Genomic DNA, 23845 nt, shown 5'->3' on the forward strand with positions numbered 1-23845 from the left:
TGGTGAAAGGCATTCGTGGCAAAGTAGTTTATTTGCCATTAGATCTAACGGAAAATGTACACACTCTAGGTGTGGAACATTCAATAGAGCATTCTTTAATAGTCTTGGTAATGGAGTACCAACAAAGGACAAAAACATTTGGCAACAATAAGTGGATTTACACAAAGTTAGACAAGCATTCCAGTTTCTAAAAGACAATAATGAGTACTCCAAGGAAATAAATATTGATGAAAGCTTAAGGGAAACAACTGAAATAATTCAGAAACTGGACAATTCGAACTTCTGGATCCTGCTACAGTATCCACTCTTTTGGATCATTACACAATTCATCCATTGCATTCCAATGAAAGCATAGATGATGCACTGGAAACTTACCAAATGCGACAAACCAAAGGGTAACCAATGAGTATATGGGAAAAAAGTATAGAAGCATGTGCTTTTCCACTGCTATTTCCTACTGGCAAAGGTGGAAGATACGATGATAGACCCACTCAGATTGGGGTATCAGAATACCGTTCATTATGAATGTATTCGCAAGATCACAGATTTAGACAAAATGTGGAATACATATTCCACCTACTCTATGAAAGTGAATTAGCAACAATATGTTGCGGAGTTGCACATATTCTTAAATCTGGTACCCACTTTCAAAATATGTCAGCTACACAGTTAATACAAAAAGTACAGGAAAAAGATGAGGTTTTACAATCAACTATAACAAGTTTGTTTTCAAACATGCGTGGTACAAAGGAATACTGGTTCCGATGGCACGGAGACGTGCGTTGTATGATCAGAAACCTTGGACCACCAACTTGTTTTGTTACGCTAAGTTGTGTGAATATGCATGGGAAGATTTACATGAGTTCCTATACATAGCAAACAGCAACCAAAACAACATAGATATATTAACACCTGGAGAACTTTGCTCTCTAGATCCAGTTAATGTGTCAAGATATTTCCATCATCATTTCATTACCATGCTACACTTTATTTGCAATAAAACTGTTCCTCCCCTTGGAGAAGTGCAACACTTCTTTTGGAGAAAAGAATATCAAGAGAGAGGAGCACCACATATTCACATACTGTTATGGATCAAAGGTGCACCGAAATTTGGTCACGACAGTGACAGCACTGTTTTGCAGTTTATCCAAAAATATGTCACTTGTGAAATTCCTTCTCAACAGACACATAGTGAGCTACATGGGCAGATTTTACAATTTCAAAGACACAAATGTGGCAAATATTGTCGCAGCAAATACAAAAACAAAGGTAAATACTACACCAAATGCCGCTTTGGTTTCCCTAGACCAGTTACAGAAACAGGTGAAGTAAACAACTTCATGTCTTCAGTTCGACATAGTGTTAAAAGTAAATCACCTAAGAACACATATTACATAAAAAGACGGGAAGAATCAAAATATATCAATGATTACAATGCAATCATTGCCCTCTTATAGAATGCAAACATAGATGTGCAGTACATTGCAGACAATTCAACTGCTGTTGCACGATATGTTACAGCCTACTTAACAAAAGCAGAAAAAACAGAGCTTCAAGACCTCTGGGATGACCTAGCATCAGACAAAACATTATCACAGAAATTGTACAGCCTAGGCATAAAAATGCTCTCTCATAGAGAATGTGGCGCCTATGAAGCAGCAGATTGTTTAACTGGTACTGCTTTGTATGGAAAATCAGACAACATAGTATGGCTCAGTCTTGGTCCTGCAAAATCTAGAAAAAGAGTGCTAAAATCATATGAGGACATAGAAACAATTGCCAGAAATGATACCAACAGCCAAGACATTCTAAAAAACAATTTACTGGACACATGCTATCCGAACAGGAGTAGCTCTCTGGAAAGCATGTGTCTATACCACATAGCTCAAAACTTTGCATACAAAAATAATGTAAAACCCGATGAAAGCAAACGTAGATATAGAGTGACCGATTGTGAAGGGAGCTTAGTAAAACTTACCAAACTAAGCTTAATTAATCATGTAAAATTGTCATTAAACACTCCTCAACAGAAAGAACTATATTGCATGTCTCTGTTACAACTTTTCAAACCATAGAGAAAAGAGGAAGACATACTAGATAAGTATGACTGCTATGAAGATGCTTTCAAAACAAATGAAAGCGCTATCACCGATGTGAACTTTATGCAGTACAAAACAATGTTACACAATGAGCAGCAACAGGAAGAAGAACTTCAGGCCCAACTAGATAAGGACTCTTCCGAAAGTAGTCAACTTTCTGTAACAGGAAGTCAAGAACCACTAGAAAATAAAGAATGTACCTGCCAAAATTCAAACCTATACTGCTGTATGTCAGTGGTGAAGCTGGATCAGGGAAAACATTCTTAATCAAAATCATCAGCAAGTTCCTTCACAATTGACAAACAACAAACTGTCAGCTGTTGTAACGGCCCCCACAGGTTTAGCTGCCTACAACATAGGCGGTGTCACTTTACACCGATTACTACTGCTTCCAGTAGAGCATCAGAATAAATCAGACTACTACAAACTTTCTGCAGAAGCTGCAATGGAATTACGCAGAGTATTGAAACAAATGAAAATGCTACTAATAGATGAAGTGAGCATGTTCTTCAACCTAATGTTGGCTTTGATTCATCTCAAATTGCAAGCAGTACTTAAAAGTAACAACGAAGAACTCTTTGCAGGGAAACACATCATCATTTTCGGAGATCTTCTACAATTGACACCAGTGAAAGGTGAACTAATTTTTAAAACCTTAGGCCACAAACTCTGCCAGAAAACTGTTGGTAGCATAGCATAGGTAATTTTAACCTTTGGCAACATTTCCAATATAGAGAATTAACTGAGAACATGCAGCAATCTGCAGATCTCACTTATGCCAACATCTTAAAAAGTATCAGAGTTGGTGTATTATCGCAAGAAGCACACATTGTATTGAAAAACTGGCACATACATACACTTTATGGCGACAATGCATGTGCAACTGATGTTATGGAACAAATAGCACACAAAAATGTCAATAGTATGTCCTTAATGCCAACTCTTGCAAGCTGTTTCAAATTCAATGAAACAATGTTAAATAAAGGAATGCAACCAATACTGGAATTTTGTGCCACAGACAAACTAGACGTACATGGTACAAAAGTACCCATGTGTGAGCAAGCCACAACAAGACTAAATAGTTTAGAAAATTCAATCTCCAACCCAGTTGGGTTGGACAAAATATTGAAATGATCCTTAAATTGTAGAGTAATGCTTAAACGTAACCTTGACGTAGAGCAAGGGCTAGTTAATGGAGCACTGGGCACAGTTGTTAGCTTTCAATCATACCCACGTGATAGCAACATTCAGTTTGTCAATATTCGCTTTGATAAAGTTTCAGAAGTGAAAAGGATAGGGCGCTCAATTGCTCAATTCCTTCTCTTCAGAGACATGTATGTACATAGAGAGCAATTTTCTCTAACTCTTGCATATGCAGTTACCATTCATAAATCCCAAGGTCTTACCCTAGACAAAGCATTGATAGATATAGGAAACACAGTCTTTAAGGAAGGCATGAGCTACGTAGCATTATCACGCTTACGTACACTTGACGGTCTATTGCTAATGAACTTTGATGCAAGTAAAGTCAAAGCTGATATTCCTTGCATTCTAGAATACAAGAGATTGCGTTCACTGTACAGCCCTCATCTGAAACAATACCCTGTTCCAGATAAAGTAAAACGTGGTAAAAGAAAACTAAATGAAACAGAAATGCAACAGATTCCAACAGAAACTTCCGGAAAGAAAAGAAAAGAAGGTAAAGTTTCATCAATTACCGCAAACATAGAAGAATCTATTAGGGAATGTAAACCAGGGACGTTGACAAAGAAACAACAGAAATTCCGAAAAATGCACTCAGATACAGAACTTGCTGGACCATTCAAATTTGCAAATGAAAGTGGGGTAGGTTGCTATGCAAATGTAGCAATGAATATTCTATTTCAATTGGCACCAATTGTTAACAATATTTACCTGCAAAGTACAGACCAATTGTGTTTGCAAATGATAGTGCTGCATAGAAATACAACAAGCAATCCTAACAACACATACAGTGTTCATGGAGTAAGGCAACGATTGGATGACTGTGCTGGAATGGTGAGATTCACTATGAACTAACAAGAAGATCCACAAGAATTTCTAATGTACATACTATTAGTATTGGAAAACAAAAGCATACCTGTAAATGAAATCTTCCAGATTTCGTCCATGTGGAAACATACATGCACTCTCTGTAGCAAAGTGATACAGGAAGAAATCCCAAATGAGCGATTTATGTATGTTTCCATACGAAATTGTGAGAGCATTCCATTTGAGCAACTTGTACAAAATGAAAACCATGGCAGATTATGTGCTATTTGCAATTCAGACAATCGCTCCACCTTACTGATACAATCACATAGTGCCTACATAATACTTATGCTTCTACGTTATAATGCAGATGGCAACAAAAACAACTGCAAACTGCCTGGATTCACACACGGTCAAGTGTCACTTGGAAAGAAAACCTTTACAACAGTAGGTATAATCTACCATACAGGTGCTACACCCAATGCAGGTCACTACACTGCATACATTAAAAAGAATTGTGGATGGTTTGAATGTAATGATAGCACCATTACTCTAAAGCAGAAATTGCCAGCTAATCTTACAAATGCGTATTAAATGTTCTTAAAGCCAAAATTTTCTAAATAATGAGTACTTCAAGATTTTGAAAAAAATATATGCGAAAAACTACGAACAGTTAGAATACGCCAACAGGTATCTAACTACCCAAGAGGATGTACGAATGACACAAATAAATGAATATCACAGATCGTTGGGAACAAATAAACAGGTAGACTATGCCTACAGGTATCTAACTGTTGTTAAAAATCGGCAGGAAGCCAACAAACATAACATTAATGTGAAAGATGAAGGAAACAGGATATAACAACGACGCAAATGAATGAATATCACAAAGCTGTAGGAACAAATGCACAGTTAGAATATGCTTACAGGTATCTAACTGTTGGTAAAAATTGGCAGGAAGACAACAAACATAACATTAATCACAAAGATGAAGGAAACACTCAAAGGAAACTAAAAGTAGTTAGTACCATAGTAAATGAAGTTTTTTTTTAATCCGACAAGGATTTTTTTCCCCAGACCCAAGGATTAGAAAAGCAAACACAGAAACTGAGCACAATGCATAGTACACTGGTTTGTAAACTAAATATGAGGGTAAAAGAAAAGGACAACTATCTATTAAGCAATGTAGTAAATTTTCAAAAAATGCAAAGACTAACATACCTGTTTCTTTTATGACAGAAATGGAAAAAGGGATACTTTCGCCAAGTACGATAAGCAATTAAAAATTGTATGTGGATTCTGAACAAAGTAAGGAGTAAGTATATTGCAGTCATTTTCTAAACATGCGAATCTACAAGTCTAATCTATGGTACTAATATGCTGCAGTGCCTGTAGGCTGGCCCTTGCATCTTCGGTGTGTAACCTACCACCTATGCCTTTCGACCAAGGTACAAGGAGTATAGTTCCTAGCCACAACCATTGCTGCATATCAAAACCATGGTCCTTGTAAATTAGCTACTTATAAATTTACTTTTTAAACCATCGTCTACAGCCATGCAGGCAAGGCACTAGGGCGTCCACACAACTAGCGCATTACACCACATCCATATTCACTTGTTACTCCACTGCTCATGACTTCAGTCTTGGGTGCATAGCCTTTGGCCACCACAGCATATCGGAACCATTGTGCCTTGTCATTTTACTATGTACAAACCTGGTTTTGGGAGCATGGCCTTTGTCCATGCTCCCAAAATGCTACGCCCTCCCCACAATCATCTTAATGATGTTGCATAGTACAAGTGTACCAATAGCTGTGCTATGGTACAGTAGTTTGTAGCCACAGGCTACAGAGGTGCGCTTGAGGCCATAGCATTATGAATGTATGGGTATACAGTATTTAAAATGCATCGTTACTTACAACTGCAGTGCTTATTACTTTGTTCAAATACTCTGCATCCTGGCCACTACTACCACACGATATGACATTCATTGTGGCATATAAGTACACTACAAACAAATGTACTTTTGGGGACATAGCCTTCGGCCATACACCAATGATTGCAGCCCCTCCCCACAGCCGCCAGAGTGATGCATTACCACACCATATCGTACCCATTGTGCCTTGTAAGTACACTACATATAACTGTGCTGTTGGGTGCCTGGCCTGCGGCCACGCACTCATGACTGCAGACTCACCCCACAGCCACCTGACTGATTTTTAATACTAAGGGTGTCTCTGTAGCTCTGAAATGCTGTACTGTTTGTGCGTAGGGCCTAAAATTTTAGGTGTATGGCCATACATTTCGATATATGGTTGTGAAGTCTCTTATAACTCCAGTCCTTACACGTTTCCTGTTGGGTGCATGCTTGGGTGTATGGCATACAGCGTGCAACCATGCACCCAAAAGTACACATCTTGTCCACAACCACTGCATACATGAAACCCATGTGGGTTTGTAAGTGAAGAGGTTATAGCTTTGTTGTTGGGGGCATGGCCTTTAGCCTTGCACCCAAGAGTACACACACTCCCCACAACCAGGCTATCAATACTCATTAGTAAGGGAGTATCCATGGGTGTGACATGCTGAAGTGTTGGTGGCCAGGGCCTTCGGCCGACAGCCATGCATCCAAGACTCTAGGCCCTGGCCACAACCACCGTAGCATGTGCCACCCATGGCGGCGTACTGATGAATATTAGCAAAAACTGAGCTATGCGGTCCTCTTTTTAGGGGCTGGGTGAGTGAGGACTAAATTCTATCAACACAAACACAATCCCACAACACCGGCTTCCACCCAATCAGGCTGTGGGTTTGTCTATAGCACCCGTCCACTACACATACAAAATACCCGTTTTCTATTTAGGTAAACACACAAGGTTTTTTCAGAAAATAACACATATTTTAATGTCTATCACAATTGTAAAAAAACTGTAAAACACAGTAGTACATATAAAAGAACCCTAATGGTTCACACATTAATACATATTTTTACCATTCCATTCAATATGCTTCTAGATACCCTCCGTGATATTTATACCATCGCGCATAACATGTGGACACACCTTAGTTGTACGTTCTTTTTCCTCTTCTTTGGGAAAACAAAATTGATTGGGTGGAAACCGCTATTGTGGGATTGTGTTTGTGTTGGCGTACTGATCAATACAATAACCATAGGAAAAAGTATTGCAATTACGGCATGGTGTCAATTTCAATGTTCCCTAACACCACACGTGTCCTTACAACTGTTACAAGTTCCCCGTGCACTGCATGGACTGAAATACTGCCCTTATTGGACCCCTCATTTTCTGTGCGTACAAGGATGCCATAGAAAATACATCATGAAAAAGGTATAAGTGTGTTATTCGGCCATGCACCCAAGACTGCAGAGTATCCCCACAAACACCTCAGTGATGTGTGGTAGTGGGGGGTTTTCTATAGGTGTGGTATCCTTCAGTGCTTCTGGCCAGAGGCTTCACTCCTAGCTGTATATCCATAGATCTTACATAGGATGGGTGTGCAGTAGCTTCCACGTCTAGTACTTATAACTTTGTTCTTAGGTGCATGGCCGACGGCCATGCATCCTAGACTCTAGGCCCTGGCCACAACCACTGTAGCATGTGACACCCATGGCGGCGTACTACTGAATATAATAATAGCCATAGGAAATAGTAATGCAATCACGGCATGTTGTCAATTTTAATGTTCGCTGCCACTACATGTGTCCTTACAACAGTTACAAGTTGCCTGCGCCTTGGACGGCCTGAAATACTGCCCTTATTGGACCCCTCATTTTCTGTGCGTACAAGGTGGGCATAGGAAATACATCATGAAGACCAACCCCTAGAACAAATGCATTGCTCACCCACGTCTTACTGTCTGAACCTTTCCCAACGGTCTGTGACACAGCAAAAGAGTTTTATAAATAGAGCATGTGTCCGCTGATTGTTGCTCCGCTTTCGGCAGAACCAAGATGTCAGGCGCATCCAAACAATCTGACGCAGAACACGTCTCGCAGCAGCCAATGGGCAGAGATTTCGCGTGTCCGCGGTCATGACGCCAGCCCCTTAGCCAATCGGTATCTTGTCCGTGGACCGAACAGGGAAGTGGGACCGCGAAGCGGACATAGATATCACTAATTTTTTCAGACCTACTTTTTGATAATTTTAAAGAAAAGTACTGCACGGAAGGTCACCAAATTTACAAAAGCATGCTTTCTGAACCAAGCCCCTGTACCTGCCGCAGAGTTCGTGAAAATCCGTCCAGCGGTTTGAACTGTAGCCGTGCGCAAAGTTTTTCCCCCATTCAGTCTATGGGAAAAAAAGACGTTTTGAGACCCCCTCGATAACTTCTGCCCCCTGGACCAAACATCGAAACTTTGCAAAACAATTCGGAGTGGCCAATATACTTTTCCTGCAAAGTTTGGTAAGGATTCGTCCAGGGGGAGCAAAGTTATAAGCCGCCCAAAAAGTGCTCTTCCTATGGAAACAGCAACTTAACCATAACTACACAGCCACTACCGTTATTACATATATATATATTTCTTTATTACTATTCTCAACCCATAGGAAAAGCAGTTTTTGGGTGGCTTATAACTTTGCCCCCCCTGAACGAATCCTTACCAACCTTTGCAAAAAGAGTATATGGCCCCATCAGATTGATTCTGCATAGTTTGGTGAGGTTGCGTCAAGGAGGAGCAAAGTTAAAGGGGTGGCTCCCAAAATTTCTGTTTTTTATATAAACGCAATGGAAATTTTGTTTTGCTGCTTATGTCTACAGCCCAAACTACTCGACGGATTTTCACCAAATTTGTGGCAGGAGCGGTGGCTTGGTGCCAAAGGGTTTGTAAATTCGGTGTAAATCCGTCCAGTAGTGTTTTAAAAAATGCCCAAAAAGTAGGTAAAAATGAATTAGTGATATCTGGGTTTGGTCCGCAAACCCATTTACCTGTTCGGTCTGTGGACGCCCCAGTGATTGGCCTGAAGGGCAACATGAGGAGCGCGGACATCGGCCGAGCCCGCCGATTGGTCAATAAAAAACATGAGGTGCATCATATTTTCCCAAACGCCCACCATGTTGGATCTGCGGACAGCCACAAATGACTGCGAACGGAGTGGTGGGGAAAAAGTCTGGAAAATACATTTTAGGTCATTTGGTGTTGGAAAGAGGTGCTGGGAAGGGCGGGAGAGTGGAAAAAGATGATATGGGGCGCTCTGTATAGGTGGAAAAAGAGTGTACGGATGGCGTGGTAGTCCGCTGACACCACAGCAGTCCACGGACAAAGTCCTGAGCGGACAGCTTGAGAAACACATTTGGGGTTCTTTAGTGAAAGAAAGAGGGCTTATTCAGGGTAGGGCAGTGGAATATAGATAATATGGGAATGTTTTCATAGGTACAACATAAGGTTGGTAGTTGTGGGAGTTCAGGGCGAGTTGTGTTAATGCAATATTTATTCTATGTCCTTCTTATGTATGGTTTAATTACGCTGTGGTGGTTGTGGCCAGTGGCCAGATTCTTGGGTGTTTGGCCGAAGGATTAAAAAAACGCTACTATATTTATGTGAGTTTATGATTGACAGAATGTTTGTTTGACGTATGCTGTACTATAGGGAATGTTTAAAGTGCACAGATAAGTGTATTTGTTGTTACCAGCAGTGTTGGAGTAAGAAGAATTGTGATGGTGTATTTGAATTGAAGTGTAATGAAGGGTATTTTTGAAGTAGTTAGATATCTGTTGGCGTATTCTAACTGTTGATAGTTTACAGGTCAGTGACTAAATTAAGGTTTAAGGAATATTAAGTAGGGGGTATTTTTGAAGTAGTTAGATACATGTTGGCATATTCTAACTATTTTGCTTTTCAAAAGTACCATTGTACTATTTTTGTAAAGTATTTTTGAAGTACTTAGATACCTGTTGGCGTATTGAAACTGTTTTGCATTTTAAAAGCAACATTGCAGTATTGTAGATGTAGTTAGATACCTGTTGGTGTAAGTAGCATTGTAGTATTATGGATGTAGTTAGATACCAGGTGGTGTATTCTAATTGTTGATAGTTTTACAGGTCAGAGAATAAATTTAGGTCTAAGAACTATTAAGTAGGCATTTGTTAGATTTGCTGGTAATCTCTGTTTTAGAGTAAATGGAAGTGTTGTTGCATTCAAAGCAACAACTTCTTTTTTTTAATCTATGCAGCATAGTGAACTGCAGTGGTTGTGGCACCAGTGTGGTAGATTATGCCTACTGTTGTGAAGGTTTTCTTGCCTGTGTGTGAAGCTAGTAAGCTTGCTGTTGTTTTTGGTACCATCGGTGCTGTACCTTAAAATAATTAGTATCAGATATTGCTATGTGTGGTTATGTGAAAGGTGGAAAGATTGTTTGAATTGCAAAAAATGCATAACAACGCATGATTTGCATTTTGCACCAGCTGATGAAATGGAATGGATTCACAATTTGGTATAGATACATACACAAATCATTAATTAGGGATGTGCTTCTGTGAAACATGGTTTCAGAGATGTATGTTTCCACGTGTATGAAATCTGGAAGATTTCATTTATAGGTATGTTTTTGGTTCCAGTACTTTCAGTAAGTACATTAGAAATTCTTGTGGCTCTTCCTGTTTGTTTATGGTGAATTTTACCATTCCTGCTGAGTAGTCCAATTCTTGCCTTATTCCTGAGATACTGTAAGTGTTGTCAGGATTATTTGTGGCATTTCATTGAAGGACGAGCATTTGCAAGCACATCTGATCTGAGCCGTTCAAGTAAATGTTTTGAACAATTGGTGGCAATTGGAAGAGAAGATTGATTGCCTCATTTGCATAGCAATTCACAACAGTTGTGTTGGAAAATGTAAATGGACCAGAGAGTTCTGTCTCTGTGTCATTTACTGGACCTCCACTTGTTTGTTTAGAAGAAATATTTTTTATCTTCTGGTGGATGTGCAGTTCTGTTTGCACTAGACAGTTTTGTGGTTGAACTGCTTCATAGAGTAGCCATTGTTTTGTGTTTCTTTGGTGGTATTGTTGGGAGATCTTTTACAAGTTCTGTTTGCATTAATTTTATTTTTAAAACTTTAGCTTTTTGAGGAACAGGGTACATAGCTAGATGGGGGTGTTTAGAGTGTATGTAGACTGTTGTACTCTAGGATGCTAGGAATATCAGCCTTGTCTTTGTTTGCATCAAAATTGACTAGGAATAGTCCTTTGAGTGTATGCCGATGTGAAAGTGCTAGATAACTCATACCTTTGTTAAAGACTGTGCTGTCAATGTCAATCAATGCTTGATCTAGAGTTAGTCCTTGCAATTTGTGAATAGTGAGAGCATATGCAAGAGACAGAGAAAATTGTTATCTGCATACATAAATGTCTTTGAAAAGAAGAATCATGCTGTTGATCTCCCTATTCTTTTAATTTCTGCAAGGTTGTCAAAGTGTATGTTGACAAACTGAATGTTTTTGTCATGTGGATATGTCTGGAAGCCAACAGCTGTACAAATTGCTCCATTGACTAAACCTTGTTCTATGTCAAGGTTACGTTAAACAATTGCTCTGCAATTTAGACACAAAGTCAATATTTCCGCAAACCAGCTGTGTTGGAGATAGATCTTTCTAAGCTATTAAGTTGTGCTGTTGCTTGTTGACACATAGTGAGTGTCATGCTGTGTACTTCCAGTTTGTCTGTGGAGTTAATATGCAGTATGGGTTGCATTTCTTTCTTTAACATTGTCTTGTTGAATTGACTACAGCTTGCTAGGGTTGGCATTATTAAGTACATGCATTTTTATATTTCGTTGAGTTAATTGTTCCATGACAACAGGAGCAGATGTGTAATGCCCATATAGCTCATGGATTAGTCTACTATTTAAGATTGATTTTGCATCTTTTAAGCAGACCAATTCTAATGCTTTTTAAAATGTTAGCATAGGTGAGGTCTGCAGACTGACACATGTTTTGAGTTAGTTCTTTGTACTGAAAATGTTGTCAGAGATTTACATTTCCTATGCTGCCAGGTGTGTTGCGATATTGTTTGTGTCATAATGTTTTGAAAATTGGTTCACCTTTTACTGGTGTTAACTGAAGAAGGTCTCCGAAAACAATAACGTGTTTTCCTCCAAACAGTTCTTTGTAGTCTGGTTTTAGGATTCCTTGTATTCTGAGGTGAATTAAAGCCAACATGAGGTTGGAAACCATGCTTACCTCATCTATTAGGAGCACTTTAATTTGTTTCAGAATTCTGCGTACTTCATTAGCAGCTTCTGCTGATAATTTGTAGTATTCTAAGTTGGTTTGGTGTTCTACTGGAAGGAGCATTAGTCGGTGTAAAGTTACACCTCCTATGCTGTAGGCAGCTAAACCTTTGGGGGCTGTTACAACAGATGAAATGCTGTTGTTTGTTACATTTTGTACACATTTGCTGATGATTTTAATCAAGAACATTTTTCCAGAACCAGCTTCACCACTTACATATAGGAGGAGAGGTTTATAATGTTTACAGCTACAAGTTTTAGCTTCATGTTTAAAACCATGTTCAATTTCTTCAATGACTTGTTGATATATGGTGAGTTGCTAACCATTTAGTTGTGATTTCAGCGCGGACACGTCTTCTTCTGATTGTTTATATTGATACATGGTATTTTCTACTTCAATCATGGCTATTTCAGCTTCATTTAGAATGGTTAGTTCTCCAAGTGGTTCTTGACTTCCTGTAAGGTAAAGCTGACTGCTTTCTGGAGTGTCTTTATCTAATTCAGCTTCAATGTCTTCCTCTTGTCGGCGTTTCAAATGAGTCATGGTTACCTAACAATTCTTCTTTTCTCAATGGTTTAAAAAGCTGTAGTAGGGCCATGTAATAATGTTCCCTATGTTGGAGAGTTTTAAATGATAATGTTATGTGATTAATTAGGCTGGGTTTGGTATGTTTGTCTAGGCTTCCTTCACAAGTTGAGACTGCATATTTTCTTTTTATTGTTTCTATCTCCTGGTAGGATTTGAGTACTGTTTTCGGATGAAGCTGGACCAAGGTTTAGCCAGACAATGTGTTCAGATTTGCCAGCTTCGAGGCACCTGCATTCTCTATGGGAGAGCATTTTTATACTGAAGCTGTGCAATGTTTTTGACAGTGTTTTATCAGATGATATGTTATCCCAGAGGTCTTGTAGCTCTGTTTTCTCAGCTTTGGTGAGCTAGGCTGTGACATATCTTGAAACAGCAGTGGAATTGTCTGCAATGTATTGTATGTGTATTGTATGTCTATATTTGCATTCCACAAGAGGACAATGATAGCATTGGAATCATTGATATACTTGAATGCTTTGTTTCTTTTAATGTTGTATGTATTTTTAGGTGATTCGCCTTTTACACTGTTTATAACAGAGGACATGAAGCTATTCACTTGTCCTTTTGCACAAACTGGTCTAGGGAAGTCAAAGCGAGATTGGTGTAGTATTTCCCTTTGTTATTTATATCTCTGTCGGCAGTATTTGCCACACTTATGTTTTTGGAAGCATACAATTTGTGTACGTAGGTCACTATGTGTGGTTTCTGAAGGGTTGTTTCAGGTTATATATTTTTCTATAAACTGTAAAATTGTGTCATCACTGTCATGGCCAAATTTCAGAGCATCTTTTATCCACAAAAGCATGTGGATATGTGGTGCTCCTCTAGATTGATATTAATTTCTCCAAAAATAGCATTCTACTTCTCCAAGTGGAGGGGTACTTTTATTGCAGATGAAGTGCAACATGACAATAAAGCAATGGTGAAAGTACGTAAACACATTGACAGGGTCAAGAGAACAGAGCTTTTATATCTATTCCTTCTTTATTTTGGTTTGCTATGCATAAGACGTCTTGCAAAACATGTGGGGGGGCGTAGGTTTCTTAGCATACAATGTACATCAGCGTGACATCAGAGCCAGTATTCTTTTGTACCACGCTTGTTTGCCAAGAGATTTTTTTAAAAACATGATTGCAACACTTCATCTTTGTCTTTTGTCTTTTGAAGCTGTTGAGTAGCGGAAATATTTAAAAAATTGGAGCCTGTTTTTATTGTGTGTGCAACTCCATAACATAGAGTTGCTAGTTCACTTTCAAACAGGAGGTGGAAAATGTATTTTACGTTTTGTCTGAATCTGGGGTCTTCAGAATACATTTTTGAAGAGTGATATTCTGATACACTAATTTGTGTGGTTCGTTTATCATATCTTCCTCCTTTTCCTGTAAGAAAGAGTAGAGGAAAAGGACGTGCTTTGACACTTTTCTCCCATATGCTCATTGGAGATCCTTTGGCTTGATGCATTTGATATGTTTCTAATGCGTTTATTTTATCTTTGGAGTGCAGTGGGTGAATTGTATACTGGTCCAAAATGGTAGCTGCAGTAGTAGGATCTACACATTCAAATTGGCCAATTGGTGGTAAATCCTCAATTAATTGGGTGGTTGCTGTTAAGTTCTCCTCTATGTTTATATCTTTGTAGTATTCATTATTTTCTTTAAGATATTGTAGGGCTTGTCTAACCTTGTTTACGTTGACTAGTTGTTGCCAAATGTGTTTGTCTTTTGTCGGTACACCATTAACTAGGATAATCAAAGATTGATCTATTGGCCGTTGTATTCCCAGAGTTTGTACATTTTCTTCAAGATTTAATGGCAAATATACTCCTTTGCCACAAATGCCTTTTAGTAACTCAGAAGGAGGCAACTTGGCTGTTTTGGGTTGAAGACGTATTATAGCTTGAAATGGGTGTACTGTTTGGATTATAATGCTCTCATACAAGTAAGTTGTTGGAGAGTCTTTGGAAGTGGGAATATTTCTAAGTTATTAGTGACAGCACGTGAATATTCAGCATTTGGTTATTGTCAAGCTTTGTATTGCAGTACATGCAAACAATTGAGTTGTCAGTTATTTATTTTCTGTTGTTAAATATAAAGCTAATTGGAACCATTGGGATTCCTCATTGTTCTCTATTTTGAAGGCAATATTTACTATTTTTATGCATTTTATGAAAATGTTCAGAGACAACAGAAACATACTTGTTCTGGTTTTTCAGCTGATGTGTTTAGAAACTTTGCTATTTCTTTTTTGTATGTGTGTGTTAGGAGGTTGGTGTTCGTAAGGTTTTCACTTTCTAAAGTTACTGAATAGTCTAAGTTATCTTCACTTCCAAAATAATTTCTTTGGATGTGCTGTAATTGTTGAATTAGTTCTTTGGATGTTCCATGTAGGAGTATGTTATTTAAATGTTGCAGTTGTAAAGCAGGACTTTTAGCATAGTATAGTCTCTGCACAACATTCCATATAGTGGAATGGTGTGTTGCTAACATTTTGATGTGGTGGAAGGTGCTTTTGCAAGCAGTTCCTGAATTGAAGGGTAATGAATGTCCTTGCAGTCCAGTGTAGTTGAGCACTGGACAGGAGACTATGGATTTTAAAGTGTTTATTCTACTTTTATCTTTTAGTTTTACATACTGATTGAGGAATTGTGGTAATGATTCGGATGATTGTTGGTGTCTGTTACACATTGAGCTGGATGGATTGTTTGGGAGAAAGGAACAGTTGGTTAAATGCTTGTTGGGAAAGTTTTTTCTAAAAGGTTTCATGTGCCATAATGGTGTCTCCTACCATTTCATACCCTTAGCCATTACCATGTATGGCAATTGATTTGTTTTGTTCTTGTTTATAAGCCTCTTTATTGAAATATGGTTCTGTGCTGCTTGTGTGAATCCATTCACCTGAACAGAAGTTTAAAAAGGTATCCATATTGACCTTAAACATGTTTAGAAGTTCTTTTTGTAATTTACTGATTAATTTAGTTAGTGGTTTAATGTTGTTTAAATTTAATATAAACATATTTCTTTTATCAGAAATGCTCTGTCAATTAGAGGTTTGAGGATGAGTCTTCTGCAGTAATTTTTAAGGGTATCGCGTGACTTTTCAGCTGTTTTCATAAGATTGTGAAGTACTCTACGGTGGATCATTTTTTGTAAAATAAATTTTTTGGAATGCTTTACTGGGGCTACGTTACCATTGTTAGATATAGGGTTAGGTTTATTCATAGGTATGCTTTTGTTTATTCATTTTTTTAGATTTAGATTTTGGAAGAAGGCCTTTATTTTTTATTTAATGGTTGGATTAGTTTGTTTGAGTGACATTATTAGCACGTTTGTTTGAATATTTTCTATATATTGTTTTAGAGGTGGATGACTATATGGCTTGTTTTTATTCCTATCTGCTCTATGTTTTCTTTGTTTTCTATTGAGTTGCTTTTTAGGCATTCTGTTCTGTCTGTTGGAAAAAAGAAAGTGTGTGTTTGAAAGTTGTGGAATATATATGTATGTATTGTGGATGGGGGTGTGAATGTGATGGTAGAGATTAATACAGGACTCTGTGATTGTGTAATGGGACGATTGTTGCGAGTGGGAAGGTTGTAAGAGTTGCTGTGGGTATAGAGGTGTGAAGGGCTTGGTGTAGTCAATAAGAGAGTAGTGGTGTGAATGACTATGTAGGGACATTATGATGTTTTGAGGAGAGTAGTGGGTGCTATAATGATGTTGTTTCGATGAGAATGGAAATAGTGTGCATGCAGAAATGTAATAAGTAATAGTGAAATACATTTTGATGATTAGAAAGGAATATTGTAGGCTAATATATATATCAAAAGTGCATTGGTACCATAATAAAGAGATTAATAGTATAGTGATATACTTACTTTGGAGGATGTGAAAAGTAATCGTCTTCTGGTTGGTGTCTTCTGTAATTTTATTTTTTCCTGTAATTATAAAAGAACGTTAGTGGGTATATATGGTAATGGTGAAGTACTTTCATTAAGAGAGGTTGTTATTTATGAATGAAGGAGGAGTTGTTGGGAAATATAGTTAATAAAGTTGTGGTTTGTATAGTCTAGTGAAGCATGCAAACTGTGTTGTTAGAACGATTGAAGTATGAGTAGTGCTATTTGGGAGATTAGAAGGAAAAGGGAACAATGGGTGTAAGGAAAAGGTGTATGTGTACGTTACTTTAATGCTGCAGAGTTTAATTAAAGAAGTGATGTGTTTGTGGTGTGATGTATTTGTAATATGTTGCAGTATAATTAACGAATAGGGAAACTGTGGCCTATTGGTAATGTAATGGTGGATTGTTGTAGCAGTGTTTGGTGGTGTATAGTAGAGGCTGGAAAAAAAGAGTACTTTATTTGTAAGGTCAATGGTTGTATATAGATACTTTGGCAGTACATACATATGTATAAGAAGGTTGAGAATGGTGGCAGTGCAAGGGTTGTAATAAGTGAGGTTGGAAAGTGTGACATTAATGTGGAATGAAAAATGGAATATGATATCCATGTAAAAAGGTTTGTTTTTAGGAGCATTTTTATGAAAGATAAAAAAATGCATACAAGCATTTATAGCAGCGCTGTGTGTAACTCTTTTGTAAAAGAAAATGAAAGTGGAGGTTAAATATTTGTAGAACATGTTTAAGGGGTACTTGGTGTGTGGCGGTTTAATATGTTGGCAGTGGGTGCATACTTGCAAACATGATGTGTTGCAATATGTAGGTGCTTATAAAGTCTTGTTTTTTTGCTTTGCATTCTGGGAGTTGTAGTTGCAGTTTTTTCATTAGATAAATTGGGCTATAAATCCTAGAATGTACAGAAAAAATAGGACTGGGTAAGCACCTGTAGATTGGAACCAGTTATGTTAGCAAGTATGCATGTACTGTCAAGACATTAAATATGCACACCTTAAGTGCCACTTAAAAATGATGTGGAAATCATTTGCATCTGCTTTTTGTTTCTTTTCTAGAGAAGCTATACACAGTGCTGTTTGAAAGGCATATATACATGTTTAAATTTAATTGAAATGGTCCTAAAAAGATTTTTATTTAAACGCACAGCATTTCCCATTCCATATAAGTGTTATACTTTTGAATTGTCTAGTGTAGTCCTGTGTTTATTTTGTTTGTTTACATTCTGGGAGTTGTAGTGCAAGATGTGTAATGGCAGAAATGGTATTGTAAGTCACTGAGTGCAGAGAAAAAATACATGTTTTATAGCCACCTATAGATCTGAATGGCTTATGTTGGTTGTGGTATGAATGTACTGCCAACATATTAAACTTCCACTTAGCAAGTGGCATTATAAAATGTTGTAGACATCTTTTGAAGCTGAATTTCCTTTTTTTTAGAAATATGTAGCACACAGTGTTGATATAAATGCATATATGCATTTTGTAAGTTTCTTGGATATGCTTTTAAAAAGAAAGATTTTTACATGTGCAGCATTGTAAGTAAATGTGCTGAATTATGCAATACATGGCATTTGGTAGAGTGGTTGCAAAACAGAATATGTTTATTGAGAAGCGTATTACAAGGTAAGTAGAAGCAAACCTGTATATATATTATTTATAAAGGTGTTGAAAAAAAATACTTATAGGCATACCTGTTCTATGTTTTGTTAGATACAGGTCTTGTTGAATCTGGAATTAGAAATCTTGGACAGTTGCACAGTAGATTTTGATGCAGATGTCTTTCCTTAACAAGAGATATGTACTCTGAGAGTTCAAGTGTACATTTGAAGTGTTGAAGTGAGATGACAGCGTTAGGTGTAGAGGTTGTGGATGTGATTGGCGGATGGATGTGTGACTCTTTGAAAGCAGCCAATGAGGGAGTGTTGAGAACATGAAAGTGGAAAGGGTAGAAGGGCAGCCCCTGTGTTACAGAGTCTGTGGATACTGCGCTAGTCCATGGATGGCTTTTGCCCCATCCGGGTCTTTTGTGGATTCCTGGCATGGAAAGGGGACTGTGGGGATTAGCCAATCAGTTTTGCTGGGTATGGTGTACAGGAAGGAAGGGTAGTAGGAATTTTGTTTGCAGGAGTTTTGAGAGCAGTGATAATGGCTATGGCAATGTGTTTCAGGAGGCAGATTGTGTGGATTCTGGGGGACTCTTCAATTCAGTCATTGAAGGTATATGCTGAGAATCATGGCATCCTCTTAAATATTGGATTGGCAGAAGTGGAAGTTTCCTGGCATGCAGTTTGTGGCTCAAACTGGGCAAGCTTGTTTTCCTTCTTTGAGAGTATGGCTCATTTTAAAAGTCCAGATATTATGACTGTCCATTGTGGAGGGGACAGTGTCTTGGAAAGTTGCGGTTAAGTATTTTTTAAAAAGCTTTATGCAACTGTTTCCTGCTGCTAAGATAATCTTTTTGGAAATAAATCAGAGACATGAATGGAGATGTCCAACAAACCTTTTCAGTCCTCAAATTAAACAATCAAGACAGATTGTCAATAAAGGTGTATATGCGCTTTTGTATGGTTCTGGAATGTCACCTTTTGAGAATGATAAATCAATTCTCAGGGTGCGAATTTTGTTTGTCCGGATGGAATTCACATTACAAATATTCAAAATGCCATTTTCCTTTATAATGTAAGGAATACATTGAAGAGGATCCTATAAACCTCCTTCAAAAATAAAGTTCTTTTCAGAGCCACCACTAAAGATTATACAACGTACATTATGTTTAATTTCCCTACATGCCCCATTCAATTGGACAAACTGTCCGCGGACATCGTGGTAGGCCACGGACGGCACGTGCCACATCAGGGTGTTTTGGTGCTGCCTTCGATGGAAATGGGGCTGCGGAGGCCGTGGACAGTCGAGGTGTCCACGGACATCGGGGGATCAGCCAATTAGGTTTCCTGATTATGCTTTACAGCAAGAGAGGGTAGCAGAAGTTTTGTTAGCAGGACATGAGTGAGAATTGAAAATGACCATGGCCATGTCTTTCAGAAGGCAGAGTGTTTGGATTTTGGGGGACTCTTGGGTCCACTGGGTGAAGGTGTATGCTGAGCATTGTGGAATCGCCAAACATCTTGGATTTACTGAATTGAAGTGTTCTGGTACGGAGTGCATTGTATGAAGTGGGTGGACACGCTCCCATTTTGTGCAAATATGGTTAAATTGAAGCCTCCTGACATTATTTTCATTTATTATGGTGGGAACAGTTTGGGAAAGTGATTGGAATCTCATTGCAGTTTTCAATGAAGGAGACACTGGGAAAGTTGAAGGTAATGTTCCCTAATTTCAAAATAATCTTTTCACGAATTGTCCAGAGACAGATATGGATGCTTTCCAGTTCATTTGGTACACAAATGGAAAAAGCGAGTTGCAACGTAAATAAAGCTATGTGTGCTTTTGTTTGCAATGTTGGGATGACATCATTCCATAATGAGAACATTAAATTTGATAGGGCCAATGTTTTTCGCTGAGATGGTGTCCATTTAATTGATGTGGGTAGTCAGATTTTTGTGGAAAACATTAAAAATGCTTTCAAGCAGTTTTTGTGAAAGTGAGAAGAAATATTTTTAGTTCAGTTTGTAAGTCCAAACATTAAAAAAAGCATATATAAGCCAAAAACCCCCAAAAACGGTTCTTTTAAGGGCCACCCTTTTTGAGCACAACAATTTCAATCATTCCAATTGTCCAATGCCTCATTTTAAAAAAAAAAAAAGTCTGTGGACTACTGCGCTGTCCATGGACTTTGCAGCCTGTGCAGGGGCCTGTGATGTATTTCTCCACTTCAATTTTTTAACTGTGAAAGGTGGCTCCTATAGGAACCATTTTTTTTTGTTTTTTAATTATTGTTTTTTGGCCTTTTTCAGGTTTTTTTTGCAGGAGAGGGAAGTTAAGGTGGGGAATGGAAGAGGAGAGAAAGGGCACCAACCACAGAGATGAAAGGAGAGGTGGACAGGGGAAGATGTTGGGCGTGCCTTAAATTTAAGGTAGGGTGCAGTGTTTCTCATGCTCTTTGACAACTGCCTCATAAGCACTGCAAAACTATTTCCCCCTGCAGAGCAGTGTGTCGCAGTACATGCAGCATACTATGACCCTTGAAAGGTAATAATCTACAGCATCCCGTATGGCCTACGAGGTGGGCAGTGGGATCTCTGCACCACAAGAGTACACTGTGTGCTGGCAGGAGCGGGAGAAGAAGATGGCACAAAGGAAGATAGCCTGCTCCTACCTGAGAAAGGAACAGCCTTTGTGGCCAACGTGGCGGCACATTGTTGAGGTCCCGAAGAAGTAGTGCCCCTGTTGTCCTTGACTGAGTTTCACCCCACACTCAATGCATTCAACATGGGGCAGCCTTTGCTTTGGGGACCCCACCCACGGTCTTAAAGATCTGCCACACCCAGGACTCACTCCGGGTGCTGGAGGTAGGCAATTCCACTACCTCATCTTCATCTTCCACTTGTTCCTCCTCTACATCATTGTGCATGTTCCCCTGTCCAGGCCCTCCAGATGATGGCGGTTGGGGAGCATAGTTGGCCAACGCAGATGCCATGATGTCTCCACAGACAAGAATGAGGGATGAGGGATGAGGAATGAGGAATGAGGAATGAGGAATGAGGAAAAGTAATGGGTGCGTCCCTTTAGGGGAACCGTCCGCAAACAGTCGTATTGTCTGCAGACTACTGAGTCGCAAAAAGGCCTTGAAAAGTTGTAAAAAGTTGTCAAATCAACGTAGAATGGGTTTGGGAGCTCTGCAAGGGTAAAGTTTCTGCTTGAAACACCCTAGATTGGTAGGAAATTGACTTTTAAACTGCCGCGACCACAGACACCGTTCATGGACACCCCCATTACGTTGCATGGGTGCGGTCACATGACGACGTCCCCAGACATCTGTGAACCTGATGGCCATTGGTGGACAGCCTCTAGGCGGGAACCACAAGGCGCATGTTCAGGGTGTATGTAGGACTTGCGCAGCATCTGCAGAGTAATTAAAAGTATGTCAAATGCATGTCCGGACATTCCACTTCTCCAGGGCACCTCAATTTTGAGTAGTCATAATGTCTGTGGACTACATAAAGTGCGTCGGACGGAAACAGACATGTCCGGACATCGCGCCTGTCTTGGGGCACCTCCATTTTGGGGTGCGGACATTCCGGACAGTCGCGTAGTCCGCGGGTTCACAATGTTACATTAAAAAAAAAATTCACACAACAATAAACAAGACATTTGTAGTACAACAAATACACGTATTCAACAAAGGGATGGAGTATTAGAATGGGAAACAAAAATGGGATAATTGGGAATTTGTGTAGAATAATCATGAGGGGAGGAAAGGACTGATCTTTCATCAAATCGTCTTTAAGGAAAATGTGCAAAATTGGCTGGGGGTGACTGCTGGGGATAAGGGGTGCATGTGCAAGTGGGAAGTGAGACAGTGAAAAGGAATATTTTAATCAGGTTTTTTTCATGTACTGTACAAGTTCATTGACATTATTAGTTAGTGTATCCAATTTTGTTGACAAGTTCTTCATTTGACTATTGACATTTGGGGATGCGACTTCTGTTTCTGATTGTGGGGACTGAAAATGATGAACCTGGGCGTGCTTTCGTCATGAACACTATGTACTATAAGAGAAATAGAAATAATTATTTCAGTATGGTGTGTACAAAGAAAATTATTTGTTGACAGTAAATTATGTATGGCATACCATTGGAGATGTTATCGTCACTCATTTCATGTCTTGGTAAGTTCTCTTCCAACCATTCTAGTGTGCTTGCCATTTCTGTGAGAAAGAAAATGGCTTCTGTTTCACAACACAAGTTTATGTAATAAAAGCTAATAAAAGAAAAATAAATGAAATGCACTTACAGCTGCTGTTTTCAATCTGTATCCAGAGTTGTATGGGGGAGATCATATGAAGTTTACAGTTATGCTTTGTGATTGGTCCATTCCTATGCAATCTGTGTTACCTAAGAAAGAATTCGTATTTTTAAACGTGAGTATTTGTACAAAAAAGTATACTAAAGTGTTGTAAACATTATTTGTGAATTTAAGTACTTCTGTTTGTTGGTAAATGGTTACATTTTTTTGGGTCTCCCCTAAGATTTCAAAGCTTGAAAATGCCGTCCCCAGTCCATGGACTACCGTGCTGTCCACGGACTCCGAAGCTGCCACATTGTGGGGCAGTAGAATCTATGGGACTTGTAGCAGAGTAAAGGTGCACTAGCAAAAATCTATGAAATTCACTGAAAAAACTTAGTTAAAGGGATGTTATGTTTATGGTGCACTAATAAAAATCTATGAAATTCATTGAAAAATGTGGTAAAAGGGACATTGTGGTTAAGTCGCACTAATAGAAATCTATAAAATTCAATGGAAAAACGTTGTTAAAGGGACGTTACGGTTACAAGTAAAACCGAAAAACCTCAGAAATTCACCAGTTATGGTAAACTAAGCAACAATAACTCGCGCCACCACCGTGCACTGCTAAGACTAACACCCAGGACATCAAAGATGACATCACAAATGTCCTTGATGACATCAAATATCTGGGCCACTTGTTTTTGTTCAATGGCATATCTAGGCCATGTGGTTTTGCTCACTGATAGTGAGAATATTAAAATTTAAAAGTGCTATATATTTAGACATTAAGATTGTGGAATGTTCTTAAAGTACTTTCCTTGGGGTTTGTTCTCAGCTCATGTTGCACATACATGGGGCAATAAGCAGGCGTCAAAAACAATTCATTTGTGTACATGAAGATGAACTTTAATGTTACAAGGGGGTCTCAACATTTTTGGATGGCTTATAACTGTGTTGCCGTTTGACGAATGTAGACAAAAGTTTTCAGAAAGGTTAGAGACCCAACCTTGAATGTTTGTGCAAAGTCTGAATGGATTTTGTCAAGTGGGGGCTAAGTTATATGACTATTGTATGTATGTACATTTTGACACTT

Source organism: Ambystoma mexicanum, chromosome 3q (genome assembly GCF_040938575.1).
Source record: "Ambystoma mexicanum isolate Mex_15411 chromosome 3q, UKY_AmexF1_1, whole genome shotgun sequence".
NCBI classification, from domain to species: Eukaryota; Metazoa; Chordata; class Amphibia; order Caudata; family Ambystomatidae; genus Ambystoma; species Ambystoma mexicanum.